The sequence below is a fragment of the Bison bison genome, unplaced genomic scaffold (genome assembly GCF_000754665.1).
Source record: "Bison bison bison isolate TAMUID 2011002044 unplaced genomic scaffold, Bison_UMD1.0 scf7180017864308, whole genome shotgun sequence".
Taxonomy (NCBI): Eukaryota; Metazoa; Chordata; class Mammalia; order Artiodactyla; family Bovidae; genus Bison; species Bison bison.
In genome coordinates this window covers 319870-343168 of record NW_011494880.1, presented here as the reverse complement: position 1 = coordinate 343168, position 23299 = coordinate 319870, and the positions used below count along the sequence as shown (strand labels likewise).

Below are 23299 nucleotides of genomic sequence, written 5' to 3'. Positions count from 1 at the left end.
AGCCAGAAAGAAAAACACCAATACAGTATACTAACGCATATATATGGAATTTAGAAAGATGCTAACAATAACCCTGTGTACGAAACAGCAAAAGAGACACTGATGTATAGAACAGTCTTATGGACTCTGTTGCAGAGGGAGAGGGTGGGAAGATTTGGGAGAATGGCATTGAAACATGTATAATACCATGTATGAAACGAGTTGCCAGTCCAGGTTCGATGCACGATACTGGATGCTTGGGGCTGGTGCACTGGGACGACCCAGAGGGATGGTATGGGGAGGGAGGAGGGAGGAGGGTTCAGGATGGGGAACACGTGTATACCTGTGGTGGATTCATTTTGATATTTGGCAAAACTAATACAATTTGTACAGTTTAAAAATAAAATAAAATTAAAAAAAAAAAGTATTAACCTGCACAATGTTGTTGTTGCTCAGTTGTTCAGTCACATCTGATTCTTTTTGACCCCATGAACTGCAACATGCTTGGCTTCTCCCGGAGCTTGCTCAAACTCATGTCCATTGAAGCAGTGATGCCATCCAAACATCTCGCCCTCTGTCATCCGCTTCCCCACTGCCTTCAATCTTTCCCAGCATCAGGGGCTTTTCCTAGGAGTCAGCTCTTCACACCACATAGCCAAAGTATTGGAGTTTCAGCTTCAGCATCAGTTCTTCCAATGAATATTCAGGACTGATTTCCTTTAGGATGGACTTGTTGGATCTCCTTGCAGTCCAAGGACCCTCAAGAGTCTTCTATAACACCACAGTTCAAAAGTATCAATTCATCTGCACTCTGCATTCTTTATAGTCCAATTCTCACATTCATACATGACTACCATGGGAAGCTATGGAAAAACCATAGCTTCAACTAGACGGACCTTTGTCAGCAATGTTTCTGCTTTTTAATATGCTGTCTAGGTTGGTCATAGCTTTTCTTCTAAGGAGCAAGCATATTTTAATATTGCAACTGCAGTCTCCATCTGCAGTGATTGTGTAGCCCAAGGAAATAAAGTCTCTCACTGTTTCCATTGTTTCCCTATTTGCCATGAAGTGATGGGACCAGATGCATGAGCATAGTTTTATGAATGCTGAGTTTCAAGAAAGCATCAAATCTTTAATGTCCAGGCTTCTTTATGGTCCAGTGATAAAGTAACCACGAGCCAATGCCAGAGTTACAGGAGATGTGAGCTCAATTCCTGAGTCAGGAGATCTGCTGGAGTTTTTCAGTAGCTCAGTCATATCTGACTCTTTGCCACCCCATGGACTGCCACGTTCCATCTTTCTCTGTCCTTTATCATTTCCCAGAGCTTGCTCAAAGTTATGTCCATTGAGATGGTGATGCCATCCAAGCATCTTATCCTCTGTCATCCCCTTCTCCTCCTGCCTTCAGTCTTTCCCAGCATCAGGTCTTTTCTAACGAGTCAGTTCTTTGCATTAGGTGGCCAAAGTAGTGGACCTACAGCTTCAGCATCAGTCCTTCGAATGAACATTCAGGGCTGATTTCCTGTAGGATTGACTGGTTTAATCTCCTTGCTATCCAAGGGACTCTCAAGAGTCTTCTCCAAGACCAAGTTCAAAACCTGCACAATAGGACCCACATTTACAAATGTAGATGAAAGTTTTCTGTAACTTAATGTCATAAATGATAATTAGTCTTAGATAGCTTGATCAGGTGTTTTACCCAATAAGTCACACTCTCATGGCATAAAATCCACCAAAAACAAACAGCTTACAGGCAAAATTTGCCACATTCACTGTATATCATAGCATCAGTATCCTTAAAATATCTCGGCCAAGATCAGAAATAAAATCAAATTTACACTCAACATTTAAACATCCCATATAAAAATAGTGATAATATATGATATTGCAATTTCATTGTTTTAAAAAAAAGTAGGGAAAAATAAGCTATGGGAAGTTTTGAAAAGCTATTTCCTTAACAGATATGAAATTAATGTAGCATACCCAGTATTATCAGAGCATGAGATAGGAAGAAAAAAGAAATAAACTTTCAAGACAAGAAAAAATACTTTCAGCAGTCTTTGTCTCTTTCAGACAATTACTATAATATAAGAAGTTTAATAGATCAGAGTCTTAGCTGAGGCTTAAATTTAGGGAACTGTGGGAATTGGGAATTTGAAACACCAATAAGTAAATAATAAATCATGGTTAATAAATTGAGAGTTCTTATTTAATTATATAGAGATGATTTAACAAGAATGCTTTTCTTTTACCAAAGCAATTATATGTAACCTTTAATCTGTTCATATTATCATGAAAAAGGGAAAAGTGAAAGTATTAGTCACTCAGTTATGTACAACTCTTTGCCATCCCATAGACTATAGCCCACCAGGCCCCTCTGTCAATAGAATTCTTCAGGTAAGAATATGGGAGTGGGTCTCCATTCCTTTTCCAGGGGATCTTCCCTACCCAGGAATTGAACCCGGGTCTCCTGTCTTGAAGGTGGATTCTTTACCATCTGAGCCACTAGGGAAGCACCATTACCCTTATATTATCATAGGTAGCCTTATAATCAGGAAAGCCTATATATCAGAAGACCTGTCCTGAAAACTGCTAAGAAGAAAAGTAGGAGTTACACCTGGTGCGGCCCACTTGGCTCCCACTGCGCCCGCAAACCGGGTCTCAACGCCAGCTGCGGCCGGGTAGCCATCTAAACATGGACTCCGCCGGCCAAGATATCAACCTGAATTCTCCTAACAAAGGTCTGCTCTCCGACTCTATGACGGATGTCCCTGTGGACACAGCGGTGGCTGCCCAGGCTCCTGCTGTCGAGGGTCTGACGGAGACCGAGGCCGAGGAGCTCTAAAAAAAAAAAAAAAAGAAGAAGAAAAGTAGATCAATTCAGTAACAAATACATTGGACAAAGAATGACATACAAATTCATGAAGCTGAGCTACAGACTGTTTTTCATTTTATTTGAAGAATTCTGTTAGGAGTTCAGGTCCTTTTAAATGCCTGTCTTTTGTCAACTTCTCCAAAACAAACCAAGAAAGAAAAAGGAAAAAAAAAAAAACCTTGATCTTGCTAGGCTAGGATTATTTAACTTATTATAAGAAAAAGGAACAGCACTTTGACAGAGTTTCATCAATTTTCAGTAAAAGGAAGTCAGAGAAAGGTTACCTAAGATGTTGAGTTCTGGTTGGTGATATTAAGGAGGACTTTGTAATGTAAGGAACAGGTTGGAATTTAGCAAAGTTGAAGGCATAACTTTGGATTTCTGGACACAGTAAGGTCCTGAATCTTGTCCTGGTGAGCAAGCCATATGTTTTAATAAGCATATTATTTTACTTGTGTGCTTGTATAATCCTGTCATCCTGGGACAAATTACTAAGCCATTGTTTCTGGATCTTAGCAATATTTAACAGAGAATGAGAAAAAAATTCCTGGTCCTGCTATTGTTTGAGACATGGAATAAAAATTACATTATCTTCAAAAGTCACTTAAGAAAATCAAACCTGTGTTGTCACAATGTGAAATGTTCTTCCCTGGAGACTTTCACTTTAGTGACATCCTTTGTTGGTAAGTGATAAATAAATCACTGTACTTGTTAGTAGTCAATGATAATACATTGGTTAAAGAAAATGAACTGCATATCACACATCTCTTTCTAAAGTGTTTTAATAGTTTAGCATATTAGAAGATGATGCTATTCTAACAATTCTCTCTCTTTAGAAATGTATGTATTCATGTTCTTCAAACAAACTAAAGAAAGAATGAATGAAACAAAAACCCTCTGTCTGCTGATTCCCCTTCAGAATACAATGAATTATTTCTTTTCAGGAAATTGAAGAGTTTGTCCAAAGCTCTGGAGAAGATGGCTTTGTAATACTGATTTTCGGGTCAGTGGTTGAAAACCTTCCAGAAGAAAGGTCTAATATGATTGTATCAACCCTTGCCCAGATTCCAATTACCTTTGTACTGAACAGCTATTTGAATGAATCTCTTTAAAGTCTGGAGTGGGTCCATTAGAATGTTTTTTGCAAAGGGGAGAGAAACAGAGAATATCATAACATGGTTAGATCAAAATGAATTGGTATATCTCATTTTTCTTTCGAATTTGAATTTTAAAATGGAACAAGGGGGACATATGTGCTTAAATGTTCCAATTCAAGTTTTACTTTGTTCTGAGAGACATTTCTGTCTTAGAGATTATGTTTGAGATTCTAGTGCTATTAAGTTAACAGTAAGAACACAAAAACATCCAAATCTTGCCCCACAAATCACAATGTTTCCTAGGGGACTTCCTGAGGGGACTCTGGGAGTTCTGAGCATCTGAGAGGTATCCTGTTGCAGTTCACTTGGTAGCTGCACTCGATATTCAATATTTAAAACAGAATTTTGAAAAAGACTGAGTTGGAGCATAAAGATTCAAATCCTTCCTCCTACTCCTGCTCCCTCTTTTCCCAAGATGAAAACAGCATGTGTCTTAAAATCATTCGTTGAGGAACAGATCAAGAGAGAAGCCTGGGATCCAGGTTTTTTTCTTGTTAAAGCAGAAAAAGATGACAGGAAGGGGCATGGGCTCCAACTTTAAGGTCTTTTGTGAAAGTGAAGTGAAGTCGCTCAGTCATGTCCGACTCTTTGCAACCCAATGGACTGTAGCCTACCAGGCTCCTCTGTCCATGGGATTTTCCAGGCAATAGTACTGGAGTGGATTGCCATTTCTTTCTCCAGAAGTATTTCTTTGAGCTCCCTTTTTTTAAGGGGCGGGGTGGGGGGTGCTGCAAGAATACTGCAGTGGATTGCCATTCCCTTCTCCAAGAGATCTTCCCCATCCAGGGATTGAACCCAGGTCTCCCGCACTGTAGGCAGATGCTTTACCATCCAAGCCACCAAGGAAGTCAAATATTTCTTTGAGCCCCCTTTTTCTTGGGGTGGGGGGGCAAGAACACTGTAATGGGTTGCCATTCCCTTCTCCAGGAGATCTTCCCAACCCAGGGATTGAATCCCAGTCTCCCAAATTGTACGCAGACATCTGAGCAACCAGGGAAGTCTTAAGGTTTCTTAGTCCTGACCATTAGCAGCTTGACCTAATCAGCATACTATTCTGACTGACTGTATTAACAACTACTTTCTCAGAGGTGGGGAGGAAGAGAAGAGGCAAAAACTGGGAAGCATGGAAGAGTCAGTGTTAGCAGAAAAAAAATTAGAGAAGAGCTTCCTGCTAAAGTCCTATCGTTATTTTTATGGCAGTATAAATCCATCAGTACTCTTTCACTAGCTGTGAACTACTTGCCCTAAACTATCCCAAACAACCCTGACTATTTTCATCTTTGAGAACCTTGATTCAGGTTGACAGCCTTGACAAGTAATATACAGTTATGTGCCTTAAACATAAAAAACATTACTCCACTAATCTAGGATTTGAGGGTATTTCATTCCACTGAGAAATGAGAATTTCAGCATCAGTGATTTCTTTGGGGTAGACATAGCATCGCTGAAACATTCTAAATTAGTATTTTCTATTGTAAAAAATGCAATTAAATCTCTTAACAGCACAAACTTCTAAATTGCTTATTTCAGTTTATAATAATCAATGAAAATTAATGTGGCACTCTCTTTTTTAAAAAATTTATTGCTTTTATTATTCTGCAATCCCTAGGTTTGTACAAAATATGTGCATGGATATTTCCACTATTAATACCTTTAGAGGAAAACAAAATGAAAAAATGTCTTAGCAATTTTATACTTCAAAGATTATAGGAAGTGATTTTCCAATATGCAGTGTAAAATAATTTATATTCTCTCAACTAGTTGAAGAAATTTTATCTCATTATACCACATAGAAGAAAGTATAATATTGTTCACAAAATCAAATAGAAAGAGACACATTTCCATCAAAATGCTTCAAGGAGAAAATAAACATAAGCATATCTTCACCGATTTCTTTCAGAAACTGCTGAGCAAGCAAAGTATTTTCTAGAGTCAAACCACAGGTTTGTTATATAAGACAGTCACATGAAATGAAGTTGCAGAAATTTCAGTCAGCTTTTTGTACACACTACAGTCCTGGTTGATTCTTGAATGCTTTTAGCTATTAAATTACATTATTTACAAGCTAATTTCCCTCAAGTATTTAAAACTAGTCATAGCATGTTGTAGTAAACAAAATGATAAATTGATCAACAGGGTCCCAGATTTTTGCTGCTTTGATTTTTTGAACTATTATTTAACATTATTTAACATTCCTGAGAAGAAATGCCCACATCTGTTCATTGAAAGAAGTGGGGCAAAATGACTTCTTACTAGATTTTAACTTCTAAAATGCTCTGAGACTGTGATCTTATTCATGGAGTTCAGTCTTTTCTTAGTCTTAATAGGTTGTGTGGTGATTCAGTGGGAAGAAACCAGATATGTAGGGAAATAACACTCATCTTTTTAAGTGGATCCAACAGAATGATCTTGTTGGTAAGAAGATGGCAAAAAAAAAAAAATACTAAGTTCTAATTAAATCTCAGGGACAATAGTGGAACAGAAAGGTAAAACATCAACACTTGATAATTATCTGTCATCTATAAATTTTCGATAGCTTTTTGACTGGTCTTCTTGTCTCCCTCACTCTTCTATCTCAGCTCTACTACTATTGTAGTGCTTTTATCTAAGATTATATGGGAAGTTCAGTTCAGTTCAGTCACTCAGTCATGTCCGACTCTTTTCGACCCCATGGTCTGCAGCATGTCAGGCCTCCTTGACCAACTCCCAGAGTTTACTCAAACTCATGTGCATTGAGTCGGTGATGCCATTCAACCATCTCATCCTCTGTCATCATCCCCTTCTCCTCCTGCCTTCAATCTTTCCCAGCATCAGGGTCTTTTCAAATGAGTCAGTTCTTCGCATCAGGTGGCCAAAGTATTGGAGTTTCAGCATCAGTCCTTCCAATGAATATTCATGACTGATTTCCTTTTGGATGGACAGGTTGGATCTCCTTGCAGTCCAACGGACTCCCAAGAGTCTTCTCCAACACCACAATTCAAAAGCATCAATCCTTCGGTGCTCAGCTTTCTTTATAGTAAACATCCATACTTTTTCTTGAACTTTCAGTAATTCACATTGCCTAAAAATCAAAGTGTAGCTGATAGAAGATGACTTTATGAACAGCACATCCATCATTTTTCCTCTATTGCCAAACGCCCCCTGAGATTCTCCATACATTATCAGAATGAATCATTTCCTCTATTCCTAAGAAACAATGTTTCTTCACCTCCATGGTTTTGAACATGGCATTCTTCAAATCAAGAATCAGTCCACACTTGTCCTCTGGACAAAGCAACTCTGCCCTAATATCCCCTCTAATGTGTAGCTTTCCCTCATTTATTCAGATGGGCTTTCTTTGGAAATTCACAAATGTTTGCATGATCTCATGAACATAGCAATCCTCAGCAGAAAGCATTGCCTTCTCTGTTGACTTATACTGTCAATTTCTGTTTCTAACCATGGGACTCAGAATTTATTGTTCTCATTGAAATATTTTTTAGGTCAACCGAAAACCAAAGCTTTTATCACTCATGGTGGTGGCAATGGCATTCCTGAAGCCATTTACCATATGATTCCCATGATGGGACTCCCTATGTTTGTTAACCAACCCAATAATACAGCTCACATGGAGGCCAAGGGAATAGCTACTAGACTTGAACACAATGTCAAGTGCAGACTTGCTCAGTGCACTGAAGACTGTCATTTATGACCCTTTGTGAGTATAGCATTTCTTTAACTTGGTAGTATCTATAGATTGATAAGTTCTCTTTTCAACAGTAATATGTTTATTTCCCTTATTAAGAGGCTAATTTTAAAATACTTAAAATTATATAACCAATCTGAATTTCACTTTTACATTCAACCAGTTGTTTCAAAGTTGCTTTTTAATCCTATCGATTTAATGAGCAGCTGCTGCTGTTCAGGTGCTAAGTTGTATCCGACTCATTGCAACCTCATAGACTATAGCCCACCAGGCTCCTCTGTCCATGGGATTCCCCAGGCAAGAATACTGGAGTGGGGTATCTTTTCCTTCTCCAAAAGAGCAACTAATCAGTGTAATAATTTTCCATGCAAAAAAGAAAAGAAAAGAAATCTGATCTCTATAGAGCTTATTGTAACAGTATGCATTTTTTAAAGTATGACAGAATCCATACAAGGGTTCCCTGATGGCTCAGTGGTTAAGAATCTGCCACGCAGTGCAGGAGGGACAGGAAACATGGGTTTGATCCCTGGGTTGGGAAGATCCACTGGAGGAGGAAATGGCAACCCACTCCAGTGGGCTGAAGTGGATTTTTCTAGTCTGAAAAATCCCACAGGTGGAGGGGCCTGGTAGGCTACAGTCACAAAGAGTTAAGACACAACTGAGTTGACTGAGCATACAAAGCCTACCCATATAAGACTGTAAAATGAGAAAGATATTAATTCAATGCTTAAAATTTCTGAAACTCTAAAAATACTAAGAATTACTAATCTTCCTGTCTCAATAGGTTTTTTTATTCTGAACATTTTATTTAAATAGCATCATACAATATATGGTCATTTACAACTGACTTCTTTTTCTTAGGAAAAAGTTTTTAGTTAGATCTATATTGCAGCATGTACCAGTACTTTTTGTTATTGAATAATATTTTATAGTATATCCATACCATACCACATTCTATTAATACATTCATCAATTGATGGGCATTTCTATTTTTTTCACTTTTGTCTATAATGAAAAGAATCTATATGCTGTTATACATGTTTGTGTGAACACAGGTTTTTACTGCACAGGGTCATAGGATAATTATATTTATGAGAAACTACCAAACTCTTTTCCAAAGTAGTCACATCATTCTACATTTTCACCAACAGTGTATGAGAGTTCTAATCCTTCATATCATTGCCAACACATGTTATTATCTTTTATAATTTTTATTATAGGCATGGTAATGAGTATGATCACTCTTTGGTCTTGATTTACATTTTCCTTATGGCTACTAATGCTGAGAATATTTTCATGTTTTTATTGGCCATTTGTATCACTTTAGAGACATGTCTCTTCCAATCCCTTATCTACTTTTTTAATTTGGTTGTCTTTTTTATTATTGAGCTATTAGAACTCTTATGTGTCATATACATAAGTCCCTTTTCAGATATATGGTTCACAAATATACTTTCCATCATTTAGTTATTTTTCTCTTGCCAGTGTCCTCTGAAACACAATATTTTACAAAAATTAATTGAATATATTTTTAATAATTAAATATTTCCATACTTTATTGAATCTGTTAAAACTGTTAAAATTTCCCACAGAGGAAACTCCCAGCTCAGATGCCTTCATCAGTAAATATTTCCAAATAATTAAGAAAAGAAGTACTATTGATCTTCCACAGACTCTTCTAGATAATTCAAACATATTACCACTTTACAGGTCATTTTATGAGGCCATAATCCCTAATATCAAAAACATAAGGACATTACAGGAAAACAAAAAATTTTAACACAATTCCTTCCATAAATAAAATACAAAAGAATTAGAATGCCATATAAAAAGTACAGAACACCTTGATCAAAATGGACTTATTCCAGGATTGAAAGTTTGTTTGTTTATATGTACAAAAATGAGTGATATAATTCAATAAATTGTCAACATAAAAGAGAAAAATATTATGACCAGTCTAATGATTAAATAATTGATAAAAGTCAACATCCATTCATGATATCAAAAGAAATACTTTACAAACTAAAAATAGAAATTTCCTCAATCTTAAAATAGATATATTAAAATACCTATACAAAAGATTACACTTCCTGGCAAAATATATACAGCTTTATCCCCTTCACTAGTAATCAAGAAAATATAAATTAAGTCTCATTTATATGTCATCATAAAAACTAAAATTTGAGAACCATCACAAGAATGTGGAGAAAAAGGAACCTTTCCATACTGCTGATAACACAAATTAATAAACCACTTCATAAAACTGTTTAATAATATTAAAGAAGCCTAAACATGCATGCAGCCTTCTCTCAGCAATTCCACTCTTAGATATATAACTAATAAACATGTATAAATATATAAACCAAAATACATATATCAGAATAATTACACCCACATAACTAGTAATGACCAAAAAGCTGTTAGCAATCCAAATGCCCGATGATCAAACAATGAATAAATAATTTGTGGTATTATCAAACAAGAGAATACTATACAACAGTGGAATAACTACATACCATATGATTCCAATATGTACACAAGTTAAGTCATTGTACGGTGTTAGAGGTCAGGCTAGTACTTAATCTGGAGAAGAGAGAAGTGTCTGGAAGCTTCTACCAGGAAAGAATGCCTATCAGGAGTTTATAATACCCTAAAGCCTGATCTGGGTAGGAGTTATATTTGTGTTTCACTTGGTGATGATTTTCTAGCTTATTTGAGTTTTGAGCTGTTTACTTGAAATTGTGCAGCTTTCATGCATGCTTCAACTTAAGGGTTTATCTTAGAAAATACAACAAATTTTAAAATGTCTACAGAGTAAATAGCATAGCATAGCAGCGGTGAGGAGATACCCCTCATCCAAGGTAAGGAGCAGCGGCTGTGCTTTGCTGGAGCAGCCGTGAAGAGAGACTCCACATCCAAGGTAAGAGAAACCCAAGTAAGACGGTAGGTGTTGCGAGAAGGCATCAGAGGGCAGACACACTGAAACCATAATCACAGAAAACTAGTCAATCTAATCACATGGACCACAGCCTTGTCTAACTCAATGAAACTGAGCCATGCCATGTTGAGCCACCCAATATGGGCAGGTAATGGTGGAGAGATCTGACAGAATATGGTCCACTGGAGAAGGGAATGGCAAACCACTTCAGTATTCTTGCCTTGAGAATCCCATGAACAGTATGAAAAGGCAAAATGATATATACTGAAAGAGGAACTCCCCAGGTCGGTAGGTGCCCAATATGCTACTGGAGATCAGTGGAGAAATAACTCCAGAAAGAATGAAGGGATGGACCCAAAGCAAAAACAATACCCAGCTGTAGATGTGACTGGTGATAGAAGCAAGGTCTGATGCTGTAAAGAGCAATATTGCATAGGAACCTGGAATGTCGGGTCCATGAATCAAGGCAAACCGGAAGTGGTCAAACAAGGGATGGCAAGAGTGAACGTCGACATTCTAGGAATCAGCAAACTGAAATGGACTGGAATGGGTGAATTTAACTCAGATGACCATTATATCTACTACTATGGGCAGGAATCCCTCAGAAGAAATGGAGTGGCCATCATGGTCAACAAAAGAGTCCAAAATGCAGTACTTGGATGCAATCTCAAAAACGACAGAATGATCTCTGTTCGTTTCCAAGGCAAACCATTCAATATCACAGTAATCCAAGTCTATGCCCCAACCAGTAACGCTGAAGAAGCTGAAGTTGAACGGTTCTATGAAGACCTACAAGACCTTTTAGAACTAACACCCAAAAAAGATGTCCTTTTCATTATAGGGGACTGGAATGCAAAAGTAGGAAGTCAAGAAACACCTGGAGTAACACGGAAATTTGGCCTTGAAAAATGGAATGAAGCAGGGCAAAGGCTAATAGAGTTTTGCCAAGAGAATGCACTGGTCATAGCAAACACCCTCTTCCAACAACACAAGAGAAGACTCTAAACATGGACATCACCAGATGGTAAACACCAAGATCAGATTGATTATATTCTTTGCAGCCAAAGATGGAGAAGCTCTATACAGTCAGCAAAAACAAGACTAGGAATTGACTGTGGCTCAGATCATGAACTCTTTATTGCCAATTTCAGATATAAATTGAAGAAAGTAGGGAAAACCACTAGACCATTCAGGTATGACCTAAATCAAATCCCTTATGATAATACAGTGGAAGTGAGAAATAGATTTAAGGGACTAGATCTGATGGACAGAGTGCCTGATGAACTATGGACGGAGGTTCGTGACATTGTATAGGAGACAGGGATCAACCCCATCCCCATGGAAAAGAAATGCAAAAAAGCAAAATGGCTGTCTGGGGAGGCCTTACAAACAGCTTTGAAAACAAGGGAAGTGAAAAGCAAAGGGGAAAAGGAAAGATATACCCATTTGAATGCAGAGTTCCAAAGAATAGCAAGAAGAGATAAGAAAGTCTTCCTCAGGGATCCATGCAAAGAAATAGAGGAAAACAATAAAGTGGGAAAGGCTAGAGATCTCTTCAAGAAAACTAGAGATACCAAGGGAACATTTCATGCAAAGATGGGCTCGATAAAGGACAGAAATTGTATGGACCTAACAGAAGCAGAAGATATTAAGAACAGGTGGCAAGAATACACAGAAGAACTGTACAAAAAAGATCCTCACGACCCAGATAATCATGATGGTGTGCTCACTCCCATTCACCTAGAGCCAGATATCCTGGAATGTGAAGTCAAGTGGGCCTTAGAAAGCATCACTACAAACAAAGCTAGTGGAGGTGATGGAAGTGCAGTTGAGCTATTTCAAATGCTGAAAGATGATGCTGTGAAAGTGCTGCATTCAATATGCCAGCAAATTTGGAAAACTCAGTAGTGGCCACAGGACTGGAAAAGGTCAGTTTTCATTCCAATCCCAAAGAAAGGCAATGACAAAGAACGTTCAAACTACCACACAATTGCATTCATCTCACACGCTAGTAAAGTACTGCTCAAAAGTCTCCAAGCCAGGCTTCAGCAATACGTGAACCGTGAACTTCTTGATGTTCTAGCTGGTTTTAGAAAAGGGAGAGGAACCAGAGATCAAATTGCCAACATCTGCTGGATCATGGAAAAAGCAAGAGAGTTCCAGCAAAACATCTATTTCTGCTTTATTGACTATGCCAAAGCCTTTGACTGTGTGGATCACAATAAACTGTGGAAAAGTCTGAAAGAGATGGGAATACCAGACCACCTGACCTGCCTCTTGAGAAACCTGTATGCAGGTCAGGAAGCAATAGTTAGAATGGGACATGGAACAACAGACTGGTTCCAAATAGGAAAAACAGTATGTCAAGGCTGTATATTGTCACCCTGCTTATTTAATTTATATGCAGAGTACATCATGAGAAACGCTGGGCTGGAAGAAGCACAAGCTTCAATCAAGATTGCCAGGAGAAATATCAATAACCTCAGATATGCAGATGACACCACCCTTATGGCAGAAAGTGAAGAGGAACTAAAAAGCCTCTTGATGAAAGTGAAAGTGGAGAGTGAAAAAGTTGGCTTAAAGTTCAACATTCAGAAAACGAAGATCATGGCATCTGGTCCCATCACTTCATGGCAAATAGATGGGGAAACAGTGGAAATAGTGTCAGACTTTATATTTTTGGGCTCCAAAATCACTGCAGATGGTGACTGTAGCCATGAAATTAAAAGACACTTTCCTTGGAAGGAAAGTTATGACTGACCTAGATAGCATATTCAAAAGCAGAGATATTACTTTGCCAACAAAGACCCATCTAGTCAAAGCTATGGTTTTTCCTGTGGTCATGTATGGATGTGAGAGTTGGACTGTGAAGAAAGCTGAGTGCCGAAGAATTGATGCTTTTGAACTGTGGTGTTGGAGCAGACTCTTGAGAGCCCCTTGGACTACAAGGAGATCCACCCAGTCCATTCTAAAGGAGATCAGTCCTGAGTGTTCTTTTGAAGGACTGATGCTAAGGCTGAAGGTCCAGTACTTTGGCCACCTCATGCAAGGAGTTGACTCTTTGGAAAAGACTCTGATGCTGGGAGGATTGGGGGCCGGAGGAGAAGCGGTTGACAGAGGATGAGGTGGCTGGATGGCATCACCGACTCGAAGGACATGAGTTTGAGTGAATTCTGAAAGTTGGTGATGGACAGGGATCCCTGGTGTGCTGCTATTCATGGGGTCGCAAAGAGTCAGACACGACTGAGCTACTGAACTGAACTGAACTATCTTAATATGATCAAGAAAAGCTACTCTGCACTCTGAAAGTAATACTGAGACAAAGCCTTCAATCAAGAGCTTGAAACAAGGTCCAAGATGTTGTGGGGAAGGATATTCCAGAAGGACAAAAGGGACTGCAAGTTCAGAGGTCCTATGGTAGGAAAACATTTGTAACATCAAGAAACGGCTAGAAGGCCAATGTGCTTACCACAGAGTAGCCGAACAAAGTGATCAAGGAAGGGATTACCAGGGGTCTGAGCATGTAGGATACTATGGACCAAAGAACAGATTTGGGATTTATTCTAAATGTGATAAGAAGCCAGATGGAAATTTTGAGTAGAGAAATGTAATAACCTAATAGGTATCTCCAAAAAATAATTTTGTCCACTGGTAGAAAATAGATGGTGGAATGGAGAAGAGTCAAAGCACCTGGACTGGTTAGGAGTCATTTCATTTTTTATTACACTATTACTCTGTTCTATTATACTTCCACAAGAACATCATCATGAACTCGCCTTTCCACTATCCAACTTACAGTGTTTGGAATGGCTCTTATCAATTCCTATGGTAGAAAAGATTGAATTTTTCCACCTGACCTTACATATTCACTTTTTAAATAACTGTCAATCTAAAATTTCAATGTAAAAATCAAACTTTCAATGAGGACCCAACTAAAAATAGACTATTACTTCTGTAATTGTAGCTTCCCTTGTGGCTCAGCTGGTAAAGAATCTGCCTGCAATGCCGGAGACCTGGGTTCGATCTCTGGGTTGGGAAGATCCCCTGGAGAAGGGAAAGGCTGCTCACTTCAGTTTTCTGGCCTGGAGAATTCCATGGACTGTACAGTCCATGGGGTCGCAAACAGCTGGACAGAACTGAGTTATTTTCACTTTCACTTTTATGTAATTGTATGATATTTACTTTGAATTTGTATGACTCTTTTTGAAAACCATCTATGCCATTGGTATGCTTAAGTAAAGTAGCTTTCTTTCAATGTTGCTATCTTTGTACTTCTTCATTAGATAGAAAGGAAATGCTATGAAGCTATCAAGAATTCACCATGATTAGCCTGTAAGACCCCTGGACTGAGCAGTCTACTGGACTGAGTTTGCCATATGCTACAAAGGAGCCAAGCACGTGTGGCCAGCCACCCACAACCTCACCTGGTAGTAGTACCACTCACTGGACGTGATTGGGTTCCTATTGGCTTGTGTGGCAACTGTTGTATTTGTCATCACAATATGCTATCTGTTTTGGTTCTGGAAGTTTGCTAAAACAGGAAAGAAGGAGAAAAGGGAATATCTGTATCTGAGAACTGGAGCAAGTTTACTCCATAGATGAAACTCGTCCAGCAAGAAGGAGTTATGATAAGGATCCTATCCTCTTGTGACAAAACGACTTTTCACAATTCAGTACCTCAGATTAATGTTTATTTTCAAGGGATTTTCTTTTTAAGAGTTGAAATATGTCATGCCAAGAGAAAAGCTCATGAAAAATAAAATAAACATGAAACTATATGGGTCTATGTTGAAATTTATTTTTTTAATTCAAAAGTTATATTGAAAAGAAACATTTGAACATAATAGTGTTTTACATGTTGTGTATAGACAGAAGAGATCCAACCAGTCCATCCTAAAGGAGATCAGTCCTGGGTGTTCATTGGAAGGACTGATATTGAAGCTGAAACTCCAATACTTTGACCACCTGATGAGAACAGCTGACTCATTGGAAAAGACCCTGATGCTGGGAAAGATTGAGGGCAGGAGTAGAAGGGGATGACAGAGGATGAGATGGTTGGATGGCATCATCAACTCAATGGACATGGATTTGGGTGAACTCCGGGAGTTGGAGATGGACAGGGAAGCCTGGCATGCTACAGTTCATGGGGTCACAAAAGAATTGGACAACACTGAGTGAATGAACTGAACTGATAGACCCAAGAATAAGGAGAAGTCTGTTTATAATATAAATATTACTTTGCAGATATGCAGAGTATTTTATCTTTACTTTGGTGCAGAATATTGTAGCCTTATTTTGCTACAGAAACTGTTCAATAATTGCAATTGTGTTTAAAAATTCACAATTTTGTTTCACTTGTAAGACCTCTAAAACTTCTTGGTTATTACTGTGCATCTAGCCTCAGTATCACTTCTTATCTAAAACCATGGCAAGCCATTTGCCTTCATCCAGTATAACTCATTTCCCAGTGGAATATTTGTGGAATTAGAAATAGCAGCTGTTACCTGCCTCCTATTTTGTTGTTGTTTAGTTGCTAACTCTTGTCCAAATCTTTTGGGACCCCATGGACTATAGCCCATCAGATTCCTCTGTCCATGGAATTTTCCAGGCAAGAATGCTGGGGTGAGTTGACATTTCCTACTCCAGGGGATCTTCCCAATCCAGGGATTGAACCAGTGTCTCCTACGTTGCAAACAGATTCTTTACCACTGTGCCACCTAGGAAGCCCAGTAGGCTTAACTATTCTTCCTCAAATCTATCCTGCAACACAGGCAAACTAAAAATGACTGGTAGTCATTGTACAGTGAGAACTACTACAAATCTCCAACAGAAAGTCAAACAGTCCAATACCGAAATAAAGAAAGAATATGAACAAGAAACTGAACAAGTGAAATGGCCAATGACCTATGAAAAATGACAAAGGCCATTCATGCTTTTAGAAATGCAAATTAGGTCAATTAGTTATTTTCCTACAAGTGATTTGTGGAACAAATATTCTGGTAGAACTACTTCTCTGGAAATGGACATATGTTTTTCTTCCTTTGCTGTTTTTTATTGGAATATATTTGCTTTACAATGTTGTTAGTTTCTGCTCTACAATATCATGAATCAACTATATGTATACATATATCCCCTCCCTTGTGAGCCTTCCTCCCATCCCCTGACTCCACCACTCTAGATCCCATCTCTCTAAGATCACCAAGTTTAGCTCCCTGTGTTTAGAGCAGTTTTCTACTCCTATCTAGTTTACACGTGGTAGTGTGTATATGGGCTTCCCAGTTGACACAGTTGTAAAGAATCTGCCTGCCAATGCAGGAGAGGCAGATTCGATCTCTGGGTTGGGAAGACCCCTGGAGTTGCAAATGGCAACCCATTCCAGTATTCTTGCCTGGAAAATCCCATGGACAGAGGAGCCTGTCCATGGAGTCACAAAGGGTCGGGCATGTTGAATGACTGAGCACACATGCACAGTGTAAACATGTCAGTGCTACTCTCTGGACTTGCCCCCTTTCTTCTTCCCCATCTGTATGACTGTTCTCTATGTCTGCACCTCTATTCCTTCCCTGCAGGCAGGTTCATCAGGACCATTTTTCTAGACTCCATAAATAAGCATTAATATATGATGTTTTTACAACTCTGTATCTAGTTATCTGTCAGGCAGAAAGACTTTGGTATGGTCATCATTATATTCTGAATACTTCCACTAGCACTTAAATGGCAGTCAGTGTACAAACCTACAGCGTAGGTATGCATGAGTGATATGGTCACTGGAGTAAACAGTAGATTATAGGAAATACTGTTGAGTGCTCTCCATGTCACATTACTAGATAAAGAACAAGTTCTAGGAATTACACAGCCTAAGAATGACACTCTCCTTTGGGAATAAAATTAAATATATGCAAACTTATATAACCACAGAGGAAATGATCTTAAAGAATATACTGAATTTCCAATGATGGGAATTTAAATTTTTTTCTCTAAATTTCATTATTTGACATTCACAATTATATTTTCATTTATTAATTGACTTTAAAAATAATTGGTGAAATCAACATATTAATTCATGATATTAAGTTCTAAGATTTTAATATCATGCTATCAGTGTATTAGTTTCATTCAAGACTTGAAATGACTAGAAATTTGGGATAATATTAGCATCAAATTAGGGGCTGTTTTAGGACACCTATTTTATGTTTTAAGTATTATAAATAGATATATTACCACACTGTATTTACAATGTCAATAGTTGTAAAATCTTAACTCACAAAAATGTCATTATTGTGGTTTAAACATCAATATTTAAATGAAATTTTCAATAGCTTAGGGACTTCTGCTGGTGTACATCTATACTTAGATTTATAGCGTTTTTGAGACATAACTACAAGTACTATGACAGCTCTCCCATTGAGTAATTTCCTCTCTTTTGAACTTTAGTTAAGTCTGGTTGCTGTCTCACAAATGTTTCAGCTTAACTTCCATGGCTCAGTTATAAAATACAACACATTCTGTCTCCATTTTTCTTTCTGTCCCTGTCTTTATGTCTATGTCTGTTTATCTTTATCTCTCTTTCTCAGCTTTCTATCTCCCTACTCACCATACCCAAAGTTTCCATTAAAATGACCATTTGGTGGAGAGAGACATAGATATGCCTAAGAAGTCCTAGTAGTTCCAGGCTTCCACCAGTTTGACTCTTCTCAAATCAATCACCTGGTATGTCCCTCAGATGATTACAACCCGTCATCACAAGACTAACCATCTGAGACACCATATAAAAGAATCACCTAGCCAAGCCCAGCCAACACCTACAACTATGAGAGATAAAATGATTATTGTTGTTCTAAGCCAGTATATTTAAGGGCAAATTATATGCACTAACACATAACAGGAACAATAATTACATTTTTGTCATAATATTACAATTAAAATATAACAGTCAATGTTACATTTTGAAAATAACTGTAACCCAGAAAGGGGAACCACCATACTATAATGATTTAGAGGTTGCACTTGGAACAGAGATAGCCAAAATTTAAGTCCCTGTAAAACTACTATAGAGTTATGTGGGGTTAAGTTCAGTTCAGTTCAGTTCAGTCACTTAGTCGTGTCCGACTCTTTGCGACCCCATGAACTACAGCACGCCAGGCCTCCCTGTCCATCACAAACTACTGGAGTTCACTCAAACTCACATTCATCGAGCCGGTAATGCCATCCAGCCATCTCATCCTCTGTCATCCCCTTCTCCTCCTGCCCCCAATCCCTCCCAGCATCAGAGTCTTTTCCAATGAGCCAACTCTTTGCATGAGGTGGCCAAAGTACTGGAGTTTCATATGTGGGGTTTGGCAAGTTAATCAATGACATTATTTCAGCTGTTCAGTGAGATACAGATTAGGTAGTGATGTTAACTGAGCCTCCCAGTTGGCGCAGTGGTAAAGAATCCACCTGCTTGTGCAGGAGATGCGGGTTCTATCCCTCAGTCAGGAAGATCCCCTGGAGAAGGAAATGGCAACCCACTCTATTTCCTTGCCTGGAAAATTCCATGGACAGAAGAGCCTTGTGGACTACAATCAATGGGGTCCCAGAGAGTTGGACACAACAGCGCTATGCACACAATTGGTATTAACTACCTCATGAAGTTGATGAAAGACTGAATGTGCTAACATTTTTAAGCAGTAAAAATAATTGCTGTATAGAGTGAAATGCAATTTGCATTAACTGTTATCATGTAAATGCATCAGAAAATTGCCACAATAATTTTAGTCTTCACATTTACCTGATGTATTTTTAAATATAACCTGTTTAAATGTAAATGAAAATAACATTTCTTATTAAAGATGTAGGAATTAAATTTATGGTACAGGATTTGATTAAGATGGTGGATTAGGAGGACAGTGAGATCACCACCTCCCCATAAACATATCAAAAATATGTCTTCATGTGCAACAGTTCACACAGGAAACTAATTGGAAACTGGAAAAACTCTTTAACAACTAATGATATATTACAGATAACTGAGTAAGATGGATAAAAACATAGGTTTGGGACTTCTGCCCCTGGAACAGATCTGAAGGATGAGAAGGTTTACAGAGATAGACCCTCACCCTGGGGATTAAGTGGAGCCATAGAGTGTACATCCCAGTCCTGAGGTCTTATGTGGAGGAGACAAGCCCTTTTGGCTGCTGAGACAGATAGAAGGGCTAGAGAAGCTTAGAATCTGTTCTCAAAGAGTGCACATGTGCTGGCTTGCCAACAAACAGGGTAGGGAAGCTTTGTGCTGATAGTTGCTGCCTCACTGCACTCCCAATCCAAGCTGGTATATGTCAATTATAAAGATATATGCACCTAACATCAGAGATCAAAATACACAAAGCAAAAGATATTGAAGGAGAAGAGACTTCCCACGTGCCTAGTGGCTAGCAATCTGACTGCCAGTGCAGAGGACACTGGTTCAAACCCTGGTCAGGGAAGATCCTACATGCCACAGAGCAACTAAGCCCATGCTCCCCGACTACTGACCCTGCACTCTAGAGTCCTCAGGGTGCACTACTGAAGGCCAAGCACCCCAGAGGTCATGCTCTGCAACAAGAGAGGTTACCGTAATAAGAAGCCTGCACACCACAACCAGAGAGTAGCCTCTGCTCACTGCAACTAGAGAAAGACCCAGTGCAGCCAAAAAGAAATAAATTAATAAAATTTGGGGCTTCTCTAGTGGCTCAGATGGTAAAGAATCTGCCTGCAGTGCAGGAGACTTGGGTTTGATCCCTGGGTCCATAAGATCCCCTGGAGAAGGGAATGGCTACCCACTCCCGTATTCTTGCCTGGAGAATTCCATGGTCAGAGGAGCCTGGAGAACTAGTCCATGGGGTTGCAAAGAGTCAGACATGACTGAGTAACTAACACACATACATACACACAAGAGAATGTAAAACATAACAAAAATTTACAGCTGTGATTTCTTAGAAATGTCACCAATAGTTTCCTTGCTTTTGTATTTGTTTTTCTGATTTCTATTTCATTTATTTTACTCTGATATTTAATATTTCCTTCCTTATGCTAACATATTCTCTTTTTTCTAACTCCTCATATTTCAGGTTAGGCTATTTGAGATATTTTTCTTACAGATATTTGTTATTATTTTTTTCCCTTTTTATTTCCTCTTTGACTCATTCATTGTTCAAGGGGGCATTGTTTAATTTACACTTGAATTTTCCAGTTTTTCTTCTTTTTTTTGATTTCTAGTTTCACATCATTCATAATTTCCATTATTTTCTTATTTATTCTCTGCCTAGATGATTTCTCTGTTGTTGAAAGTGGGATATTGAAGTCTCTTATTATTATTGCATTGTTATTTTTCCCTTCAGATCTGTGACTTTTTTTTACTATATTCAGGTGCTTCTATACTTGGTGCATATATTAACAGTAGTTACACATTTCATAAAATTGACCCTTTTACCATTACATAATGGCCTTCTTTGTCTCATGTTAGAGCTCTTGACTTAAAGCCTATTTAGTCTGATACAAGTTACCCCCACTTTCTTTTGCTTTCCCTTTCCCTTTGCATGGAATATATTTATGCATAATTTCATTTTTAGTCTATGAGTATCCTTAAAACCTAAGTGAGTCTCTTATAAGCAGCATTATAGTCAGATCTTGATTTGTCTTTTTCTTTTGATTTATTCAGCCACTCAATATTTTTTGATTGAACAATTTAGTCTACTTATATTAAAATAATTATTAACATATGTCATCATTTTGTGAATTGATTTCAGATTCTTTGTAATTTATTTTCTATCTCTCTTGCTGTTTTACTTTGTAAATTGATGTTTTGGGAGTAGTGTACTTTTATTCTTTTATGGCTTGTGTAGTTACTATGTTTCTGCTTTGTTATTACCAAGAAGCTTTCATAATATGTCTTATAGTAAAACATTCTAATTTAAACTAAAATCTTAACATCTATTCCATGAAAAAATTCTACATATTAACTGGCACCCTCTACATTTTATGTTATTAATGTCTCACTTAAAATATTTTTGTACTGTGCATTCATTAATAAAATATTGTAGATACAGATACTTTTAATACATTTTTGTTTTTAATCTATACGGTAGAGTTTATCATTGCAGTATTAGAGCATTCTATGTTGCACTATATGTTTACTTTTACCAGTAAGTTTTATGTTGTCATATGTTTTCATGGTACTAATTAATGTCTTTTTGTTTCAGCTTGAAGAACCTCATTTAGCATTTCTTCTAAGGCAGGTCTACTGGCAATGAATTCCTTCAGCTTTTGTTTGTCTGGGGAAGTCTTTGTCATTTCTGAAGGATGACTTGGTGAACAAGGAATTCTTGGTTGATGGTATTCTCTTTGAGTACTTTAAGTACAACATACACTTTCTTCTGGCCTAAAAGGTTCTACAGAGAAATCTACTGATGATTTCATCAGTATTCCCTTGTATATGATGAGTCTTTTCTTTTCTTGATGCTTCCCAAATTCTATATTTTCTGAATTCTGAGTGCCTGGTTATAATGCTTTTCAATGAAGAGCTCTTTGGATTGAATCTGTTTGGGGATATTTGGACTTCATGTACTTAGATGTCCTCAGCTTTCCACAGATTTGGGAAATTTCATCCATTAACTATTTAAATTAATTTTCTGTCTGCTCTTCTCCCTCTTCTCCTTCTGGGATTCCTATAATGTGAATACTCTTTCCTTGATAGTATCCCACTGTTCACACAGGTTTACTTTATTCTTTTTCATTATACTTAATTTTTTTCCCCATCTCTGGATAATATCAAGAGATTTGTCCCCAAATTTGAGTATTCTTCCTTCTATTAATTCTTGGTGACTCTACTGTTGAAAATCTTCATTGGATTTTAATTTATTGCAATAATTTAAGAGTTAAAGTTAAAGATAGCAGTTGTATTCTTAAATTCACTGTATTCTTCAGCTCTATAATTTCTGTTTATTTGTTTTTATAAGCCCTTTCTCATTTTTAAACTTTTTATTTGTTCATGCATTGTTTCTCCTGATTTCATTGAATTGTCTATGTCCTATAAAATGTCACATATCTTCCTTAAAACAATTCCTTTGACTTATTTTCTGGTAACTTGTAGATCTATATTTCTTTGGGGTCTATTAGTAGCAGTTTGTCACTTTGGTGATGTTAATTTTCCTTATTTTTCCACTTTTCTGATTGCTTCTGATGATGTCTCTGTATTAAAGGTAACTGTCACCTTCTCCAGTCTTTTTCAACTCACTTTGTTGGGGAAAGATTTTCACCTCAAGTTGGCTGTGAGGGTGCTAGGTGGGTGGGATGTAATATCTTTGTTCTCGGGAGTGCATGACTGCATAATTTCTCTGCATCTCCATCAGCATAGATCAACATCTGTGCAGACTGCATGGGTCTTCTGTGACCAAAGCTAGAGTGTTCTCACAGGTAGTGGTAGTGTTGCTGCTGCTGCTAAGTCACTTCAGTCGTGTCCGACTCTGTGCGACCCCATAGACGGCAGCCCACCAGGCTCCCCTATCCCTGGGATTCTCCAGGCAAGAACACTGGAGTGGGTTGCCATTTCCTTCTCCAATGCATGAAAGCAAAAAGTGAAAGTGAAGTCTCTCAGTTGTGTGCAACTCTTAGCAACCCCATGCACTGCAGCCTTCCAGGCCCCCAGT

At 38.0% G+C, this 23299-nt stretch overlaps 1 pseudogene; it reads left to right on the top strand.

The window, feature by feature from the left end:
• Positions 1-15236, top strand: part of LOC104997425 — a 25451-nt pseudogene extending 10215 nt beyond the window's left edge.
• Positions 15237-23299: the final 8063 nt, after the last annotated feature.